The following is a 14,756-nucleotide window of genomic DNA, read 5'->3' on the forward strand; positions in this document are numbered from 1 at the left end:
TTTTATGTCCCTGTGTCTCTGAGCAGCCATTGATGGGATGAGTGCATTTCTGGGAGAGTGTTTGCTTTGATGCTGTGCTTCTAGGAGGGGTTTGAATTAGGATAACACTTTGGAGAAAAAGCGACGTGAAGAGGTGTTTCCTTGCAGGGTTTTTATTTTTTATGTCTGTTTTCCCCGTGCGAACAGGATATTGCTCTGACATGTCAAAGACTAGGCCTTGCTGCCAGCGGGGAGGACAGGGGGGTCGGGGCCAGGGGTGGATGCTGAGTTCGGGAAGCGTCGAGGGTCCAGCAGACAGGCCTGCGTTCACCCCGGGGGCCGCGCTGGCCGGCCTTCCAGCATCTGCCTTCGTAGCTTGCTTATCAAAGCACTTTATCGCTGGGGAGGGGATGTGGGTTAACCACTTCACTTAGCTCTGGCTTCCAGGCTCCCAGTCTGTCAGCAACAGCTGCTTTTCAACAAGCGCGCCCGTGCTGCCCGCCAGTGCCGGGCTGGGGACAAAACCCGCTTTGTGTCCCGTCCGGAGGGGCGGGGAGGGGCAGGCTTCGGGGAGAGTGGCCGAGCTCCGCGCAGGCTCTGCTTCCTAAGGGCTTCTTTGGTGAGCAGGTCTTTCCCCTTCTTTGTTTCAGGGTTCAAGGTTAACTGTGAAAGCACGGGGGCCGAGGCAGGTAGACTGTAGGTAGGTTGTGGCAGAGAGCGGGTAGGACGTGGGCTTTTGTGACCGCTTTGCACTGCTGTGCCACCGTCTTCTCTGCCCCCTTCCTGCTTGTCCCCCTGCCCCCCGCTCGCCTGTCTTCATTCACTCGTTATCTTTCTGTCTTCATTTCAGGCTACTTGAGAAATGATGTGCAGGTTAGCAACTTGCAGATCTTGGTGGTCAGGAAGTTTGTAAACACTAGGGAGCAGCAGAGCCAAATCCCGAGACGGCAGATTCTCCTGCTCAGGACCCCAGGCGCTCCCTGTCGCAGCCTCATCTGTAGAAATGGCTTTAACATGTAGCTGGACAGCGAGGCCGTCACAGACGTTCGGTGTTCTCCTTCTGGACGCAGGATGCAGCCTCTCGCCCATTTGGTCTCTGACTTTAATAGTCAGTTTCCCTTGCTGCCCCTCCCCCAACCCCGTTCTGGAAACACTGCCAGGATGCAGCCCCTTTGTTCCTGGGCGTCCAGGATGAGCAGACCCCCCGCGGCGCGTGGGCCCTTTAGGGGCCTGGGATGCAGGAGGCATGTTTCAGTGGGAATGTTTACTTGAAGGCTCTTGTTACTGCAGGGTGATCTAACTCCTTGATTCCACGGACTGGGAATCAGTCTGCTTTGCCTTCCTTTTGGACCATTTGTAAAACTCTGCTAGGATTTTTGTCTCCCCTCCCCTCCCCCCTCCCCTCTTCTCTCCTCTTCTTTTCTTTTCACAAAAACCAGCACTCAGAAGGCGTGTGCCAGGCACAGGGGTGCTGTGAGAGCTCCAGGCCTACGAAGTGTTGTCACCAGACGGTGTGATTGCACCGTTTCCCACTAAGTGCTCTGTAGGCGGAGGTGCCTCGTATTAGAGAAATGATGTCCATGCTCCTGATGCTACTGAGGGTTCCTTTATCTCCTGAGTTCAAGTTTTTACCTCCTTCCTGCCTCCAGAAAATAATTCCAGGTAGAACATAAGTAGAGACCGAGGCATGTAGTGAGTCTTTATTTTAAACCTGACTGCTGAGAGTGTGTTGTGGCTCAAGGTGCCACGGGATGGTCCGTGTCGACATTATTTGGGGGAACTCTGCTTAGCAAGTTTCGTACGATATGGCAGCATCCCCAAGGCTCTGAAGTCTTTCCACAAAGCGGGTTTTTCGACAGTTTATTTTTCCCATAGAATACTCTTCATGGGGAAAACTACTAACCCTCAGTATAGCCTATATTTACTTCCTAACGTTTATAGGAAGAAAATTATCATTAATCAGCATATATGATTCTATTGTTTAAAACTCTCTTGGCATTTTGCCTGGAGCCCTGCTTGTTTGGAATAGACAAATACTATGCTGGGTAACGCCAGGAATGTCTGTGTGCATAGTGTGGATGGCAAAGCCTAGGATAGTAGAAGTGCTGAGGGATCCCTGAGACAGACCTGCCCGCACTGGACATCGTTTGGATTTCTCGGTACCAATAGCTAGCCAACCTGGCGTTCTGCAGTAGGGCACTGAAAAGCAATGATTTTGTTTCCATTTAGCAAACATATTAAGGAATCAATAAGCTGGTTTATTCATGTAATGTGTGTTTATAAAAGACAACTTCATCATCTGTGTCACTGGTGTATTTAGATCTTTATCCAGCCAGAGCCTAATTTATCAACACCTTGTTATCTTAAATGCTTTACACAGAAGGGTCATAAATCCTCTTTAAAAGGGCTTTATTTCACCCTCTAATTAAGTCTCCCTGATTTCCTTCATTGACCTTAAAAGGAGTTAAGGGTTTGTTGATTTTCATTAGGTAACAAGTACACATATTAAGCTGAGTTGGTTGGAAGGAAAGCACCGCCTTTTCCCTGTTAGTAGTGGGATAAATTGGAGCCTGAGGCCCCCCCGGACCCCACGGGCCGAAGACATGGGGTCACCTGTGGAAGGGGGTTTCGAGTACTCCTGCGCTATCCTCTGGTGTTTTCTGTCTCCTTAAGAACTTGATTGTGGCCAGTAGTATTGATATAACTGACAAGTTGAGCTTTTATTCAGTGCAAAGTCCTGTGATAAGTATGTGGCGTGCGGGACAGACATGAGTAAGAAAGTCGAGTGCAATGAGTAGATGGTAAAAGGGAAAGTGTTGAGTGCCTTTGGAGGCACAGAGTGGGGAGGAAAGAATAGTGGGTGATCCCTGGGGAAATACAGGAAGACGCATGTTGAAGGGTGACTCATTCGTGGGGTTGGCCTTGAAGGATGGAGGGGCTTTGAACTTCAGAAGATGCGGAGAGGGGACACTCAGATCAAAGCCCGGGTTCAGAAGCACAAGAGGGGGAACAGCGGACCTGACCTCTGCTGTCCCACAGCGAGGCCTGCCCTCCATGGCCAATGACCTGGTGAGGCCAGCCGGGTCCAGACCGTGTTCTGGGTGTGAACTCGGGACGATGGGACACTGAGCTCGTAAAGAATTTTGTTCAGCTGCAAGGTACAGAATCCTGGAAAACCGCTTACATAAGTGTACTTTTCTCATGTGGCAGGAGGTTTGGAAAAGCCAGACCAGTGATGCTGTAGCCGTTCCCAGCGCTGCTGCGGGTGGGCGGCTCCTCTGTTCCCCCCTCGGCCGCCCTCGCCCTGCACCCCGCTCCTCGTGGTCTCAGGGTGGTTGCCTCGCTCGGGCGGGGGCCCCCAGGCGGCGCTTTGAGAGCTGCCGCTCTAGGTACGTGTTGCAGGCTGTAACCTAGGGGTCAGGTGCAGCGCCAAGATGGGAGCAACTGTTAACGTTTCCTCTAAGAGCTTCAGTGAGAGAATTCGCTTCCTGTGCATTTACCCGTTTCAAGCGCACGTTCAGTGGTTTCAGTACCTTCACAGAGTTGCGGGGCCCTCACCACCATCGGTTTTAGAATGTGGTCGTCACCCCAGAAGGAACCCCCATACCTGTTAGGGTCACTCTCCGTTTTCCCCAAGCCTCTCAAACCCCTGGCAACTCCCAGCGTCTCTTCTGTCTCTCTAGATTTGCCTGCTCTGGACATTTCAAAGAAACGGATCATATTGTACAGTATGCAGTCTTTTGTAGCTGGCAGTCCGTGCATTTTTAAAAGGTTGTAAAAGAAGAACACAAAGAATATACGATAGAGATTGTCTGTGGCCCACGAAGTTCAGAATGTTTACTGTCTGACCTTTGACAGGAAAGCCTGCTGACTCCTGTTACAGACCAGTGCACATTTTTGATCAGAAAGATATTTTTGAATATGAATCCCCTATATACACACATACATGCATTTGCACAGATACATATGTTTATAAATTGTGTATGCTTAATCCTGTACCATATATTTGTATATTATAAATCATTCAACTCAAAAATTGAAAGAGATAAAAATAGATATAAAAATGTAAATGTTTTTTCATATCTCTGCAAACCATTATATATGCCTCTCAAGGGGTACATACTCTGCTCAGGATTGGTGATGCCAAAATATTTATTTATAAATAGACTGCATTAGGAACATGCTGGCATTTATCAAAAATACAATAGCTAAGCCTCAACCTCAGAGCTACTGAAACAAACTCTTTAGAAGTTGAACTCAGGAACCTGCGTTTTGATACGAGCCCCCAGTGATTCTGATGGGCAGCCTGGGTCAGGCACTACTGCTCTGTGCCTTTAGGCTCTAAGGCAGCGGTCCCCAACCTTTTTGGCACCAGGGACCGGTTTCCTGGAAGACAGTTCTTCCATGGATGGAGGGTAGGGGGTGGTTCAGGCAGTAATGCGAGCGACGGGGAGCGATGGGGAGCGATGGAGAGCAATGGGGAGCCATTGGGGAGCGACAGGTGAAGCTTCGCTCGCTCGCCCTCCGCTCACCTCCTGCTGTGCGGCCCGATTCCTAACAGGACACACACCGGTCCTGGTCCGCAGCCCGCGGGTTGGGGACCCCTGCTCTAAGGCACCAGGTACAGGCACGTTGCAGGGAAAATGGTGCAGCAAAAGGCCATGGCATGGAACCTTGGAAATTTAACTCCTTTAGAAAGTAAATTTCCAGAAGGCTTTTATATCATGAGAGCATCCTTTTAAGAAATAAATTTCTTCTTAGGAATCAAACATTGCCACTTTCTCCTTGTGATGTACTCTAAAGGAGGCTTAAGAAGAGAGAACAACATTTGGGCCAGTGATAAAATGAAGGATTTGTCCCACACTTGACCTGTTTCAATGTCCATCTTTTCCAGAATGTCTGTAAAGGTTTCCTTGGACAAAAATAATGGAGACCCTCCCTCCCACCTCCCACCAAACGATATGATAATTTTTGAGGAAAATAAATATTGTTCTAGTTTATCAATTCAAGAGCAGAATAACATGATGCTTTGGGAACTTTTCACGGAGCTCTTCACTATTAACTGCATGGTGGGGTTTATGGTTTCTGTCAGCAGTGGTTATTCATTGATTAATGAATCAGTGATTCAGTGATTATGCAATTATTATTCCACTGGTCATATGGTTTGGCTCAAATTACAAATGAAGAAAATATCAATTTAAAATAATCCAGGAAAGGAAATGACCGGAATTCCAAGGACCTCAGTCTTTCTCTTCCTGTGTGATTATTCATTCAGCTGATTGCAAGATTTAATATATTCTTTCCTTTGAGTAAATACCAGTAACTTGGTTTAACCACATGTTACATGGGTTTTATTTATTTTGCTTTCATTTTTGTGACTTTTAAAAATGTTTTAAATGAGATTTGGAAAATCCCAAATTGTTCTTAAAATTTTTCTTTGCGCTCTCTTCTTGGGAGTCAGTGAGTTATATAGCAGATCACGAAGAGGAACTATTTTGTGTCTGTCAAGATGAGTTATATTCCACATGTTGGCAGTGTTTTGACTCTGACCTTGTGGAAGGCATTTCAACTAGCAGTGAATTAGCAGCTTTACAATAATGAGTGGAGATCTTACTACTAATTATGTTGTTGATTAAATCAGACTCCTTGTGAGCAAGTTACTTTTTGTCTTGTCCATATATATATATATATATATATATATATATAAAACTTTTGTAAGCTCCCTAAGGGCAGGGATCTTTGTTCTCTGGTGTATGCCGAGCATCTAATAGTATCTATCAGTAAATATTTAATGAACGAATGGACTCCAGAACTTAGTTTGAAAAGGGTTTCAGGAGTGTTGGCAAGTGTGAGGATACATACAATACGCCAGGAGAAAATAAGCTCAATGTTACTAAGGGAGCAACTAGACAGTGGGAAAGTACAGGCAGCAAAGGAAGACAGTACCAAGAATGAGATCAGTATCCAGACTGCAGACATGACATTCTGTAGACGTCCCAGAGAAGCCTGTGCACCTGACACTGAGATTCCCAGCTGCACAGGATTCTGTATCAGGAGGATAAAAGGCAAATTAGATTTACTGTCTCTGCAGGCATCCTTAACCTGACCACCCTCCTTTCAGATGCTTGACGTTGGTCACAGAGAGACCGGTGGATAGATGCGTGTGTCCGGGGTAGGCCCGGCACCGCGACCAGAAACGCGGTTCACAGCGTGTATATATCTTCCCGCTGACGGACGAGAGGCAGCAGATTCCTAGATGAAGGCCAACAGAGCGTTCTCTTCTGTTGGGATTTTATTCCACCCTTTGATCACTGAGAGACTCCCACATCTGCCCTTGTTCCTTGTGGATCTCCGTGTGCGTGCATTTTCAAAAACTTCTGATCGTAAGATTATACACTTTCAATACAGCTGAAGGAGAAAGGAGGCCCTGAGAAAAATGGCTGATTATTTTTTTCATAAAGCATTTTACTAAAATGTTAATTGTATTTGCAAAGTCTTACCACTATAGAGGCCAGAAAGTGATGGCCAGGAGCCTAATACTTCCTAAATATATGACTAGACTTTTCACATTTAAAATCAGAAGAGAAGCTTTAGGGTTTAAGATGCCTGTCTTTCCCGGGTCTCTGCCTCTCAGCCACCTGGAGCCCACGCAGGCCCAGGTTAACAGACCCTGGACACTCAGCTCAGTTTTCACAGCTAGACTTCGCTCGTTCCCCAGAGATCTTCAGAACTTCTCCTGCATCTTCTTCAAGGGTCTCACATGCCCTGCTCTCAATGAGACCATCCCTGGTCACCCTGTCTAGAACTGCACACACACACACACGTGCACACACACTCGACCCCTCTTTCATGCTTTTTTCCCGCAGCACTTGCTGCTGGCTTGTCTGTCGCACTCGTCTGTCTTGTCGGGCGTCTGTCCTGACACATCCTTGCCTGTCTGCTCACTGCTGTACCTTCCATGCCTGGAACACCTGGAACACAGACGAGGCTGGCGTACTTGTTGAACGGATGGGTTTCCGGCTTCTTTGCAGAAATTCCTTAGCACTGAGCCTGGTTGCATTTCTGTGTGGAGACTGTCATCCGAGGCAAAGGAGCAGGAAGGGCAAAGAGGTCTCCAGGCCATTGCTTCTCAAGGAGCTTGTTAGAAACGGGGAGTCTTGGGCGCCAGCCCAGAACCCCTGCACTTAACCAAGGTGACTCCTTTAGGCCCGTGCGAGTCTGAGAAACACTGCACAAGGTCACTGCAGCCGCACCTGGCCTGCCTCGTTTACTGACGTGACGTGCTCGCCCCGTGGGCCTTTGTGACCCCGGTGGAGAGTAATATGATCATTTTTACGTGTGAGAGATTTGATACGGTAGTAATTGATTTTGTTTATAATAAAGGAATTGGAGAGAAGCCTTGCTGTTGTATTGGTATTGAGTCCCGAGGATAACACACATTTCACATTTTCGTGAAACATGGGCTACACATCACGGTTTCCAAGCGATGTGTGTTGGCCTGCAGCGTGCCCACATTTAGTGAAGCACTTTACAGCCGTTTTACCGTTTGTCCAGTGCACACGGCCTTGTTTGGAGCCGATACGTCTTTTGGCAAGTGCGCTACTTTTTAAAAATATCTATCACTTTCCCCACCAGAAAGTAATAGTTCCAAGGGAACTGTTACAGTGAGTCTTAAAAATTCTTCTCTGTACACATGTCCTTGACCCCTGGAGAGTACTAGAGCCTTTCAGACTTGCTGTGGTCAAGTCTGTTGTACAAACTCCGCTTGCTGCAAACCCTTGGGGAAATTTTAGATAAGAAAGCATTTTATATGCATTTTATATATGGAACCAGGTCCACGTAAAATAGAAAGTGAGGCAACATTTGAAGTTGTGTTTCCTCTCCCTGCAAATTCTCAGATGCTGAAATCAAAAGAGCAAAAAATATCCTTCAGGTGCTTTACAAACACCGAATTAAAGTTTGTCTTCGTCCTCTTTTCCCTGGCTTTACAGCTTCACGGATTTGAGGCAGGCAGTCACATGCACCATCCCTGGAAGTACCCTCAGAAAATGTGGGCACGCGTGTATTCTTGGTCACTTTCTATTTGGAAATCACCTTTTAAAAGGTCCAGACAGAAGGCTCCGGCTCTTGTGGAGGAAAGAGACGGCGACCAGCAGCGACCGGGAACCGGGGCCTGCAGTGCGGGACCTGCCGTGGGGAGTCGCCGTGTGGGCGCCCTTCCCTCCTCCTCCGCCCTGTCCGCTGTCTGGACTGTCCCTGAGGTGCTCGTCTCGGGGGGGGGAAACAGCTCAACAGACGAAATGCATGTCGTCTCTTTTACAGCAGAGGTTTGCTCAGGACCACATTGAAATCCTGAAGGAACCCAGAGCATGGAAAATAGTATTTCATGCTGCCTTTTCCACACTCCGACATGTAACTCAAGACGACACAAAATTTATATTCATGCTTAAAGTAGCTTCTTTGAAATATTTCTTTGAAATGTTTTGATGTCAAAATTCCAGTTAACCTTATTGCAGATAAACTTTTTCTCTTTTGGGGTGCCGCGTGGAACCCCACGCGTATACACTTATTCAGCCTGTTGTGTGATCCAGCAGGGGGTCAGCCCCGATCCTGCCAGAAGACAAGCAGGAATAGTTCATAGTAGAACTGGTGGTTGACACAGTCCTGTAGAACGAGCACATGCTTCCTGGCACTGTGAAATCCGCCACTGCCCTTGTGTGCAGACGTTGGGCTGGACCATAGGTGCAGTTTGTAACCTGGTCTTCCTTCGTCATCGGGGCAATTTTTGGAAGCCCCAGGGCCCTGGACAAATTGTAATGGGTTTTTGCTGGGTCAGTAATTTATCTGCTTTTGCACACCCAATGGTGAGAAGGAAGATGAGGGGTCAGAGGCAGGGCAAGTCGACAATTGGACCGTCATCAGCTGAGTCATTAAATAAGGTTGTAAATTATTTTATTGTAGTTGAGAAACATCTGATTAGGGTGTGTGTGTGAGACAAAGGGCAGAGGGGAGACAGACGGAGAGAGATGGAAGAAGCCAAAAAGTGATGGCCAAACTTAAATTTAAATTAATATTTGTTAGGATGTTGCTTGGATTTATTTTCTGTCTTGAAGGAGATCAAACTTTAACATAATGCTTTACATTCCTTAAACATATACAATACAATATAACATTTTTTTTAAGTTATGGTAAAGGTTTTAAGAAACCTCCGCCTCCTCATTCCCCCGGTTTAAAAAAAAAGTCACATAGCAAAGCCATCTATCTTGTATAATTATCCTCATAAACCTCTAAAGTATGCTTCTCTCCCCAAACATTATTGGTGTTGATCCTGGCATACAATCATCACACCAGTAATTACAGGTCTTAAAAGGAATATAGTCGTCAGTATTTACTGGCCTTTATTATGAACACATAAATCATTTAATAAAGTGGCTAGTGGACACTTTACTTGTCGTTCTGTTTACGTTAGGCGTTCTCTGCAGGCGTTCTACATGAAAGTTAAAGTAGTCTGAGCTCTTTTTGTAGACTGTCCTTATCATTAATAGAAAGCAGCCTGTGTGCATCCTGCAAACCCATTTCCTTATTTAAAGTGGGCATCCTTCCTTTACTGAGATGTGCTTCCTCTTTTATTACAGGACTGAAGACCAAGCCTTTGTAAACCCTTAAAGGCACATCCCTTCCAAATGACCTTTTGTCCTGAGCAGCTAAGATGTATTGTTTAGTCCACTCAGAATTACATGGGGTGTCCTAGGAATCTTTGTTTTGGTTAATTAAATTTGGAAATGTGTCATTTTTTCCTATTATAAAGCAGAAATGAAAGTCCAGTCAAATTGATTTTGGAGTTCTGGGGGATGAGATAATTGCAGAGGGTAAATGATTTAGGATTTAAAAATATGTGTACCTTTTCTCCACTGAGAGAAACTTGAAACATATTTAACTTCAATTAAATTATCTTCTTGTCTGCGTTTCTTTCCACTCATAAGGGTGTTGATATGCATGTCATTGTGAGCAAACTTACCCTTACTGGTTACACTAAACAACGAAACGCTGCTTGAGTGGAAGTATTCTTTTTACACTAAAAGATGTTTGTTAAGGGGAGCTAAAATAGAGATCCACAGCAGAGCTTATTAAATAGGTAAGAGGCCTTTTTATACGTAAGACCTCATTAGACCCTTTTATAGTTGCTATCTTTAAGGCTGTTCTTTTGCCAAGAATTTTTTGTTTTCCTTTAACTATTCTAAAGTTTTTTTAAACCTTTGTTAAAAGAACTATAGACGCTAGAATTTTTTTTAGTCTAACAGTGCAGAAGAAAAGGACCGTGATGTGGTAATAAATGTATCAATTGTATCGAAAGTATAGAACACCAATTTGATGATGCAATAAGTTCATAAAGTTTTCACTTTTCATTTATGATGTTTTTAATAAAAGAACTTTTCATAAACTTTATGAAACATAAATTTATGATTTCTTGTTAAGCCTGTATTATGACATGCCATTTACCTTTTCGTCCAGTAACTATAATGTAGTCTGCTGTCCTCTGATTTCCTTACGTTTGTTTCTGGAAGAATCCTGTCTCTTATTTGCTATGCAGACTTCAGTGAATTCTGTTGTTGGGTCTTACTAATACACGAAATATACTTAACCACTATGTTGATCACTCCTGTTCTTATTCCAGACCCTAACACTTTTCTCCTGCACTTATTTTTCTTATAAGAATTCCCCCCTCTATGTCTGCATATCTGATATATTCAAATAAAAACCACCTTTCTCAATCTCCCACCTTAAGGAAAATCACCGAAACCCCCTTTTGAGCAAACCGGAAATCAAAGGAAAGGGAACGGGGGGTGGCCCTTGGTGTCAGAGACGTCTGCCTGCTCCGCTCCTCGTGTTGGCCGCCTTTGTGTCCTCCCAGACGGTCCCGGGTGGCCTTTTCCACCACACTTGCCACCCGTGCCTCAGCCATGCCCGTGGCCGTGCTCTTCTCTGGGTCAGGTCAGAACACCCAGCTTCAAAAGGACCGACAGGGACTGCGTCTTCCTGAAGCCATTTTAGACTAAATGCTCTTGTTTGATACCGTCATTCTCTGGTTTCAGCTCCTAGTTTACCATAATATTTTTGCTTATGTGCATATTGATATGTATTTCATAGTTTCTGGGGTTTTTATTTTAATTTTTGTTCTGTTTTTCTTTGACCTTATTATTGTCTTATTTCTTATATGATCCATATCCTTCTTTGGAAAAACATTTTTGACTCATTTCCTGTTTCTTGATAACATCTCAGAATTAGTGCAGAGCTCTTCCATAGGCAACGTTCGGTAAACCGACGAAGCCGTAGCATTCGTTTGGGAGAGTAGTTACTTCAGACTTGGTCACTGCACACCAGCACCCCCGTGACTCTGGTGGCCCGCTGTGCACGCCTCACCCGCCCGCAGCGGGCTCCATCGGCATCTTCAAAACCGGCCCTGGGGAAGAATTCCTAGGAAATCCTGAGAGCGGTTTCGAGCAGTTTAGGAAACGTTAATGCCGAGATTAAACGTCCTGCTGAGAACGTGCGCAGATCATACAAAGGACAAAACTGACTTTCTTAGCAAGGTTGCACCTGTAGCCAGTGATGTAGAAAATAAAAATGACAACCCCAGATGGTTTTGATGCTGGTTTTGAAGAGCATTTTCTCATTTGCGAAGAAAAATGATTGTGTACTGATATTAAATCTTTTTATGTTTCATGTATAAATTGCAAAGGTCTTTTCGCATGCCTTTGTGTTTGGAAAGTCCGTATTGTCCTGTGTGCCACTTCCTTAAACCCACGATGCATACAGAAGATGTTTGCCTCAGGCTGGACAGGCCACGCCCGCGATCAGCAGGGTGACAAATGGGGCCAGTGACCTCGGAGTGAAGGCGTGTGCATGGGGGGCCCGGGCGGAGCCTCCTGACTTCGACTTGAGAGAAGCTGGGAGGTTTTCCGCACCCTGACATAAGGACAGCCACATGGCCAGAGAGCCCAGGGGGTCTGCGTCCCAGGACCAGGTGGTGGCCCTTTGACCGCCCTCTGCCTGTGGAGCACTGTTTTTATTTGGCAGCCAAGTGGTGCTACTTGAACTAAAGTGATTGTTCTGAGGGTTAAACTTTTACATTAAAAATATAATAGTAAAACTTGTGCATGTGAGCAAAATGTGCTAAGCAATCTTAAAATTAATTTAAAAAGTTGTTTTGTCGTGTCAAGAACTCTAAGGGCCATCTAGCAAAAAACTTTTTTTTTTTCTTTTAAACGATAACATCTCCGAGTGAGGGAGACTTGATAAGTTACCATGTGACTAGTGAATCTTCTTTATGGAGTTGATTATTCAGTCAAGCAAGCATTATTTCCTACGTAGGTTAGTTAGCATTGAGAAAGAACTTGCCCATTATTTTTTCATCTTTCACTTTCCAAATACTGACTTCAGCTTGAAATGTGTTCATGTTGCCCAGGAACATGTTGACCTGGCAACTAGCTACGTGAAGAGCATCCTCATTCATTCTGAATGGTCATTCGTTCAGTTATAGACCCGAAGATTAAGCTACAATGTAGAAAGTACTTTCTTTTGAGCTGGCATAGTCTTTATTCATGCAGCATGTGAGTTGAATTTACTTGGCTAATAACAGCATGTATGAAGTCAATAAATGCTTGATTTGAAGTTTTTTTCAAGTTCAAAAGGAAAGACATTTTCATTTGTGTGTGTGTATGTGTGCACATGCCCACATTAAGAATTCTAAATATTTATATCAATAGGCTCTAAGCTCACTAAATGGCCATTTTTATCCTGGCCATTTAGTAGGTACTCATTAAATATTTATCACACACACACACACACACACACACACACACACACACACACACCCACACACCCTCATCAGATTTTAGCCAATAGTTTAAGTTTTGATTTCTTTCAGCATCTTTTTATGTTGGACCTTAGTTTATAGGTTTAGCAACATGTGGATACAAATGGAAATAAATGAGGTTTCTTTTCAAAATAGAAACAAAAAATTCAATTTTAGTATTGTCTGCTTTCTTTGGGTACTTTGTTCTGTTTTTTCTTCCGTTGAATGTTAAGCTTATTTATTTTAGTCTTTTTTTTTCTCCTGAACGATTGCATTGAAGATGCAATCCCACAAAGTATCAATATTAAAATCTGTCACTATCATTGTGGATTTATCTGTTTTTCCTTGTTTATGATTATCACATCTTTTGGGGGGATGGTTTTACCAATATGTAGTATGCCTCATTATTCTTGTTAATGCTATGATTTAAAGCAAAAAAAGCATTCATGTTACTGAATCAACTTTCTTTTTGTAAGTACTTGCCTGGGATTTCTTTTTCTATTCCTTATATTTTCAACCATTCATTGTTCTTTTTGCTTTAGTATATACTTATAAAAGAGAATTAGGCATTCCTTTTTTGTAACTTCAGTTATATTGTTTATCACTTTAATAGAGAATTTAAAGTGTTTACATTTATTCTTACAGCTGATATATAGGTGCTTATTTCTATCTGATTAGTGTGTGTTTTCTACTTTTTCTTTGTCTCCTTTTTTTCTTCTTTCTTGCCTTTGGTTACTTTGATTTTTTTTAGATTTCTTTTTCCTCAGCTACTGCTTCAGAATTTATACTTTCAATTTGTATTCTTTTTGCTGTTATGCTTAATTTTAACACACATACTTTATAAACTCTAAATCCAAATCATAATTCTCACTGCCTACTCAGGACACTAATTGATCTGCTGCTTCTCAGGGCCACGTACTGCTGTCCAGTAATTTAATTCTACCCTGTTTGCATATCTTTCCAATTAGTCATTTTTATTATTCTGTTCTTTTTCAATATAGCCTGTAATTGTTTGGACTTACCTGTGTGTTTACCAGTTAATTTTCTGACTCTTAACTCCTGCCACCCCGCTCCTGCTCTTTGAGTCTAAATTCCTTCCTGTTCAGCTAAGTCCCTTAGCGGTGTTTCAGTGAAGGTGTGTGAGTTATAAATGCTCTACCTTGGTCTGAAAATATCTTAATTTTGCCTGTATTCTTGAGTGGTAGTTCGGCTAGTTTTTGAACAGTTTTGTGTACTATTCAGCCTATCCATTGATGCCTGTTGTTATTATTTAGCCAACTGTATGGAACTTCTGTTTAGTGCTTTCTTCAAATCCACCTCTTCTTACTTTGTGGCTATACTTCTTTTACCTCTTTGAGTATTTCAGATACACTTGTTTTAGAGAGCCTTTCACGTTCTCTTATTTTTCATTATTGGGGTGAAGCCTGCTGGCTGCTGCATCCTTGCTTTCTGGAGAGGGTCTGGGGGACCCGGGCCGTGGAAGGCTCCCTGGGGAGGGGCTTCACCTCTGCGTGGCCCGCTCCTCAGGTTTCCCAGTTGCAACCAAGTTGTTTTTTTTTTTTAATATTTTATTTATTTATTTATTTATTTATTTTCCCCCTTTTTTTTTTTTTGGCTGTGTTGGGCCTTCGTTGTGGCACACGGGATCCTTGTCGAGGCATGCAGGATCTTTTCATTACGGCGCGTGGTCTGCTCGGGCTTCTCTCTAGTTGTGGCGCATGGGTTCTAGAGCGTGTGGGCTCTGCAGTTTGCGGTACACGGGCTCTCTCATTGAGGCGCGCGAGCTCAGTAGTTGTGGCGCACAGGCTTAGTTGCCCCACGGCCTGTGGGACCTTAGTTCCCTGACAAGTGATCGAACCCGCATTCCCTGCATTGTAAGGTGGATTCTTTACCACTGGACCACCAGGGAAGTCCCCCAACC

General features: G+C 44.2%; 1 protein-coding gene and 1 long non-coding RNA gene across 8 annotated transcripts in view; one reads left to right on the forward strand and one right to left on the reverse strand.

Moving 5' to 3' along the window:
* GMDS (GDP-mannose 4,6-dehydratase) overlaps positions 1–14,756 on the forward strand; it is a 489,935-nt gene that overhangs the window by 161,413 nt on the left and 313,766 nt on the right. The gene's annotated exons all lie outside the window — the stretch shown is intronic.
* LOC309607296 overlaps positions 1–14,756 on the reverse strand; it is a 50,324-nt gene that overhangs the window by 18,935 nt on the left and 16,633 nt on the right. The window lies entirely within an intron of this gene.

This window comes from Balaenoptera borealis (assembly GCF_965194805.1).
Source record: "Balaenoptera borealis genome assembly, chromosome: 12".
NCBI classification, from domain to species: domain Eukaryota; kingdom Metazoa; phylum Chordata; class Mammalia; order Artiodactyla; family Balaenopteridae; genus Balaenoptera; species Balaenoptera borealis.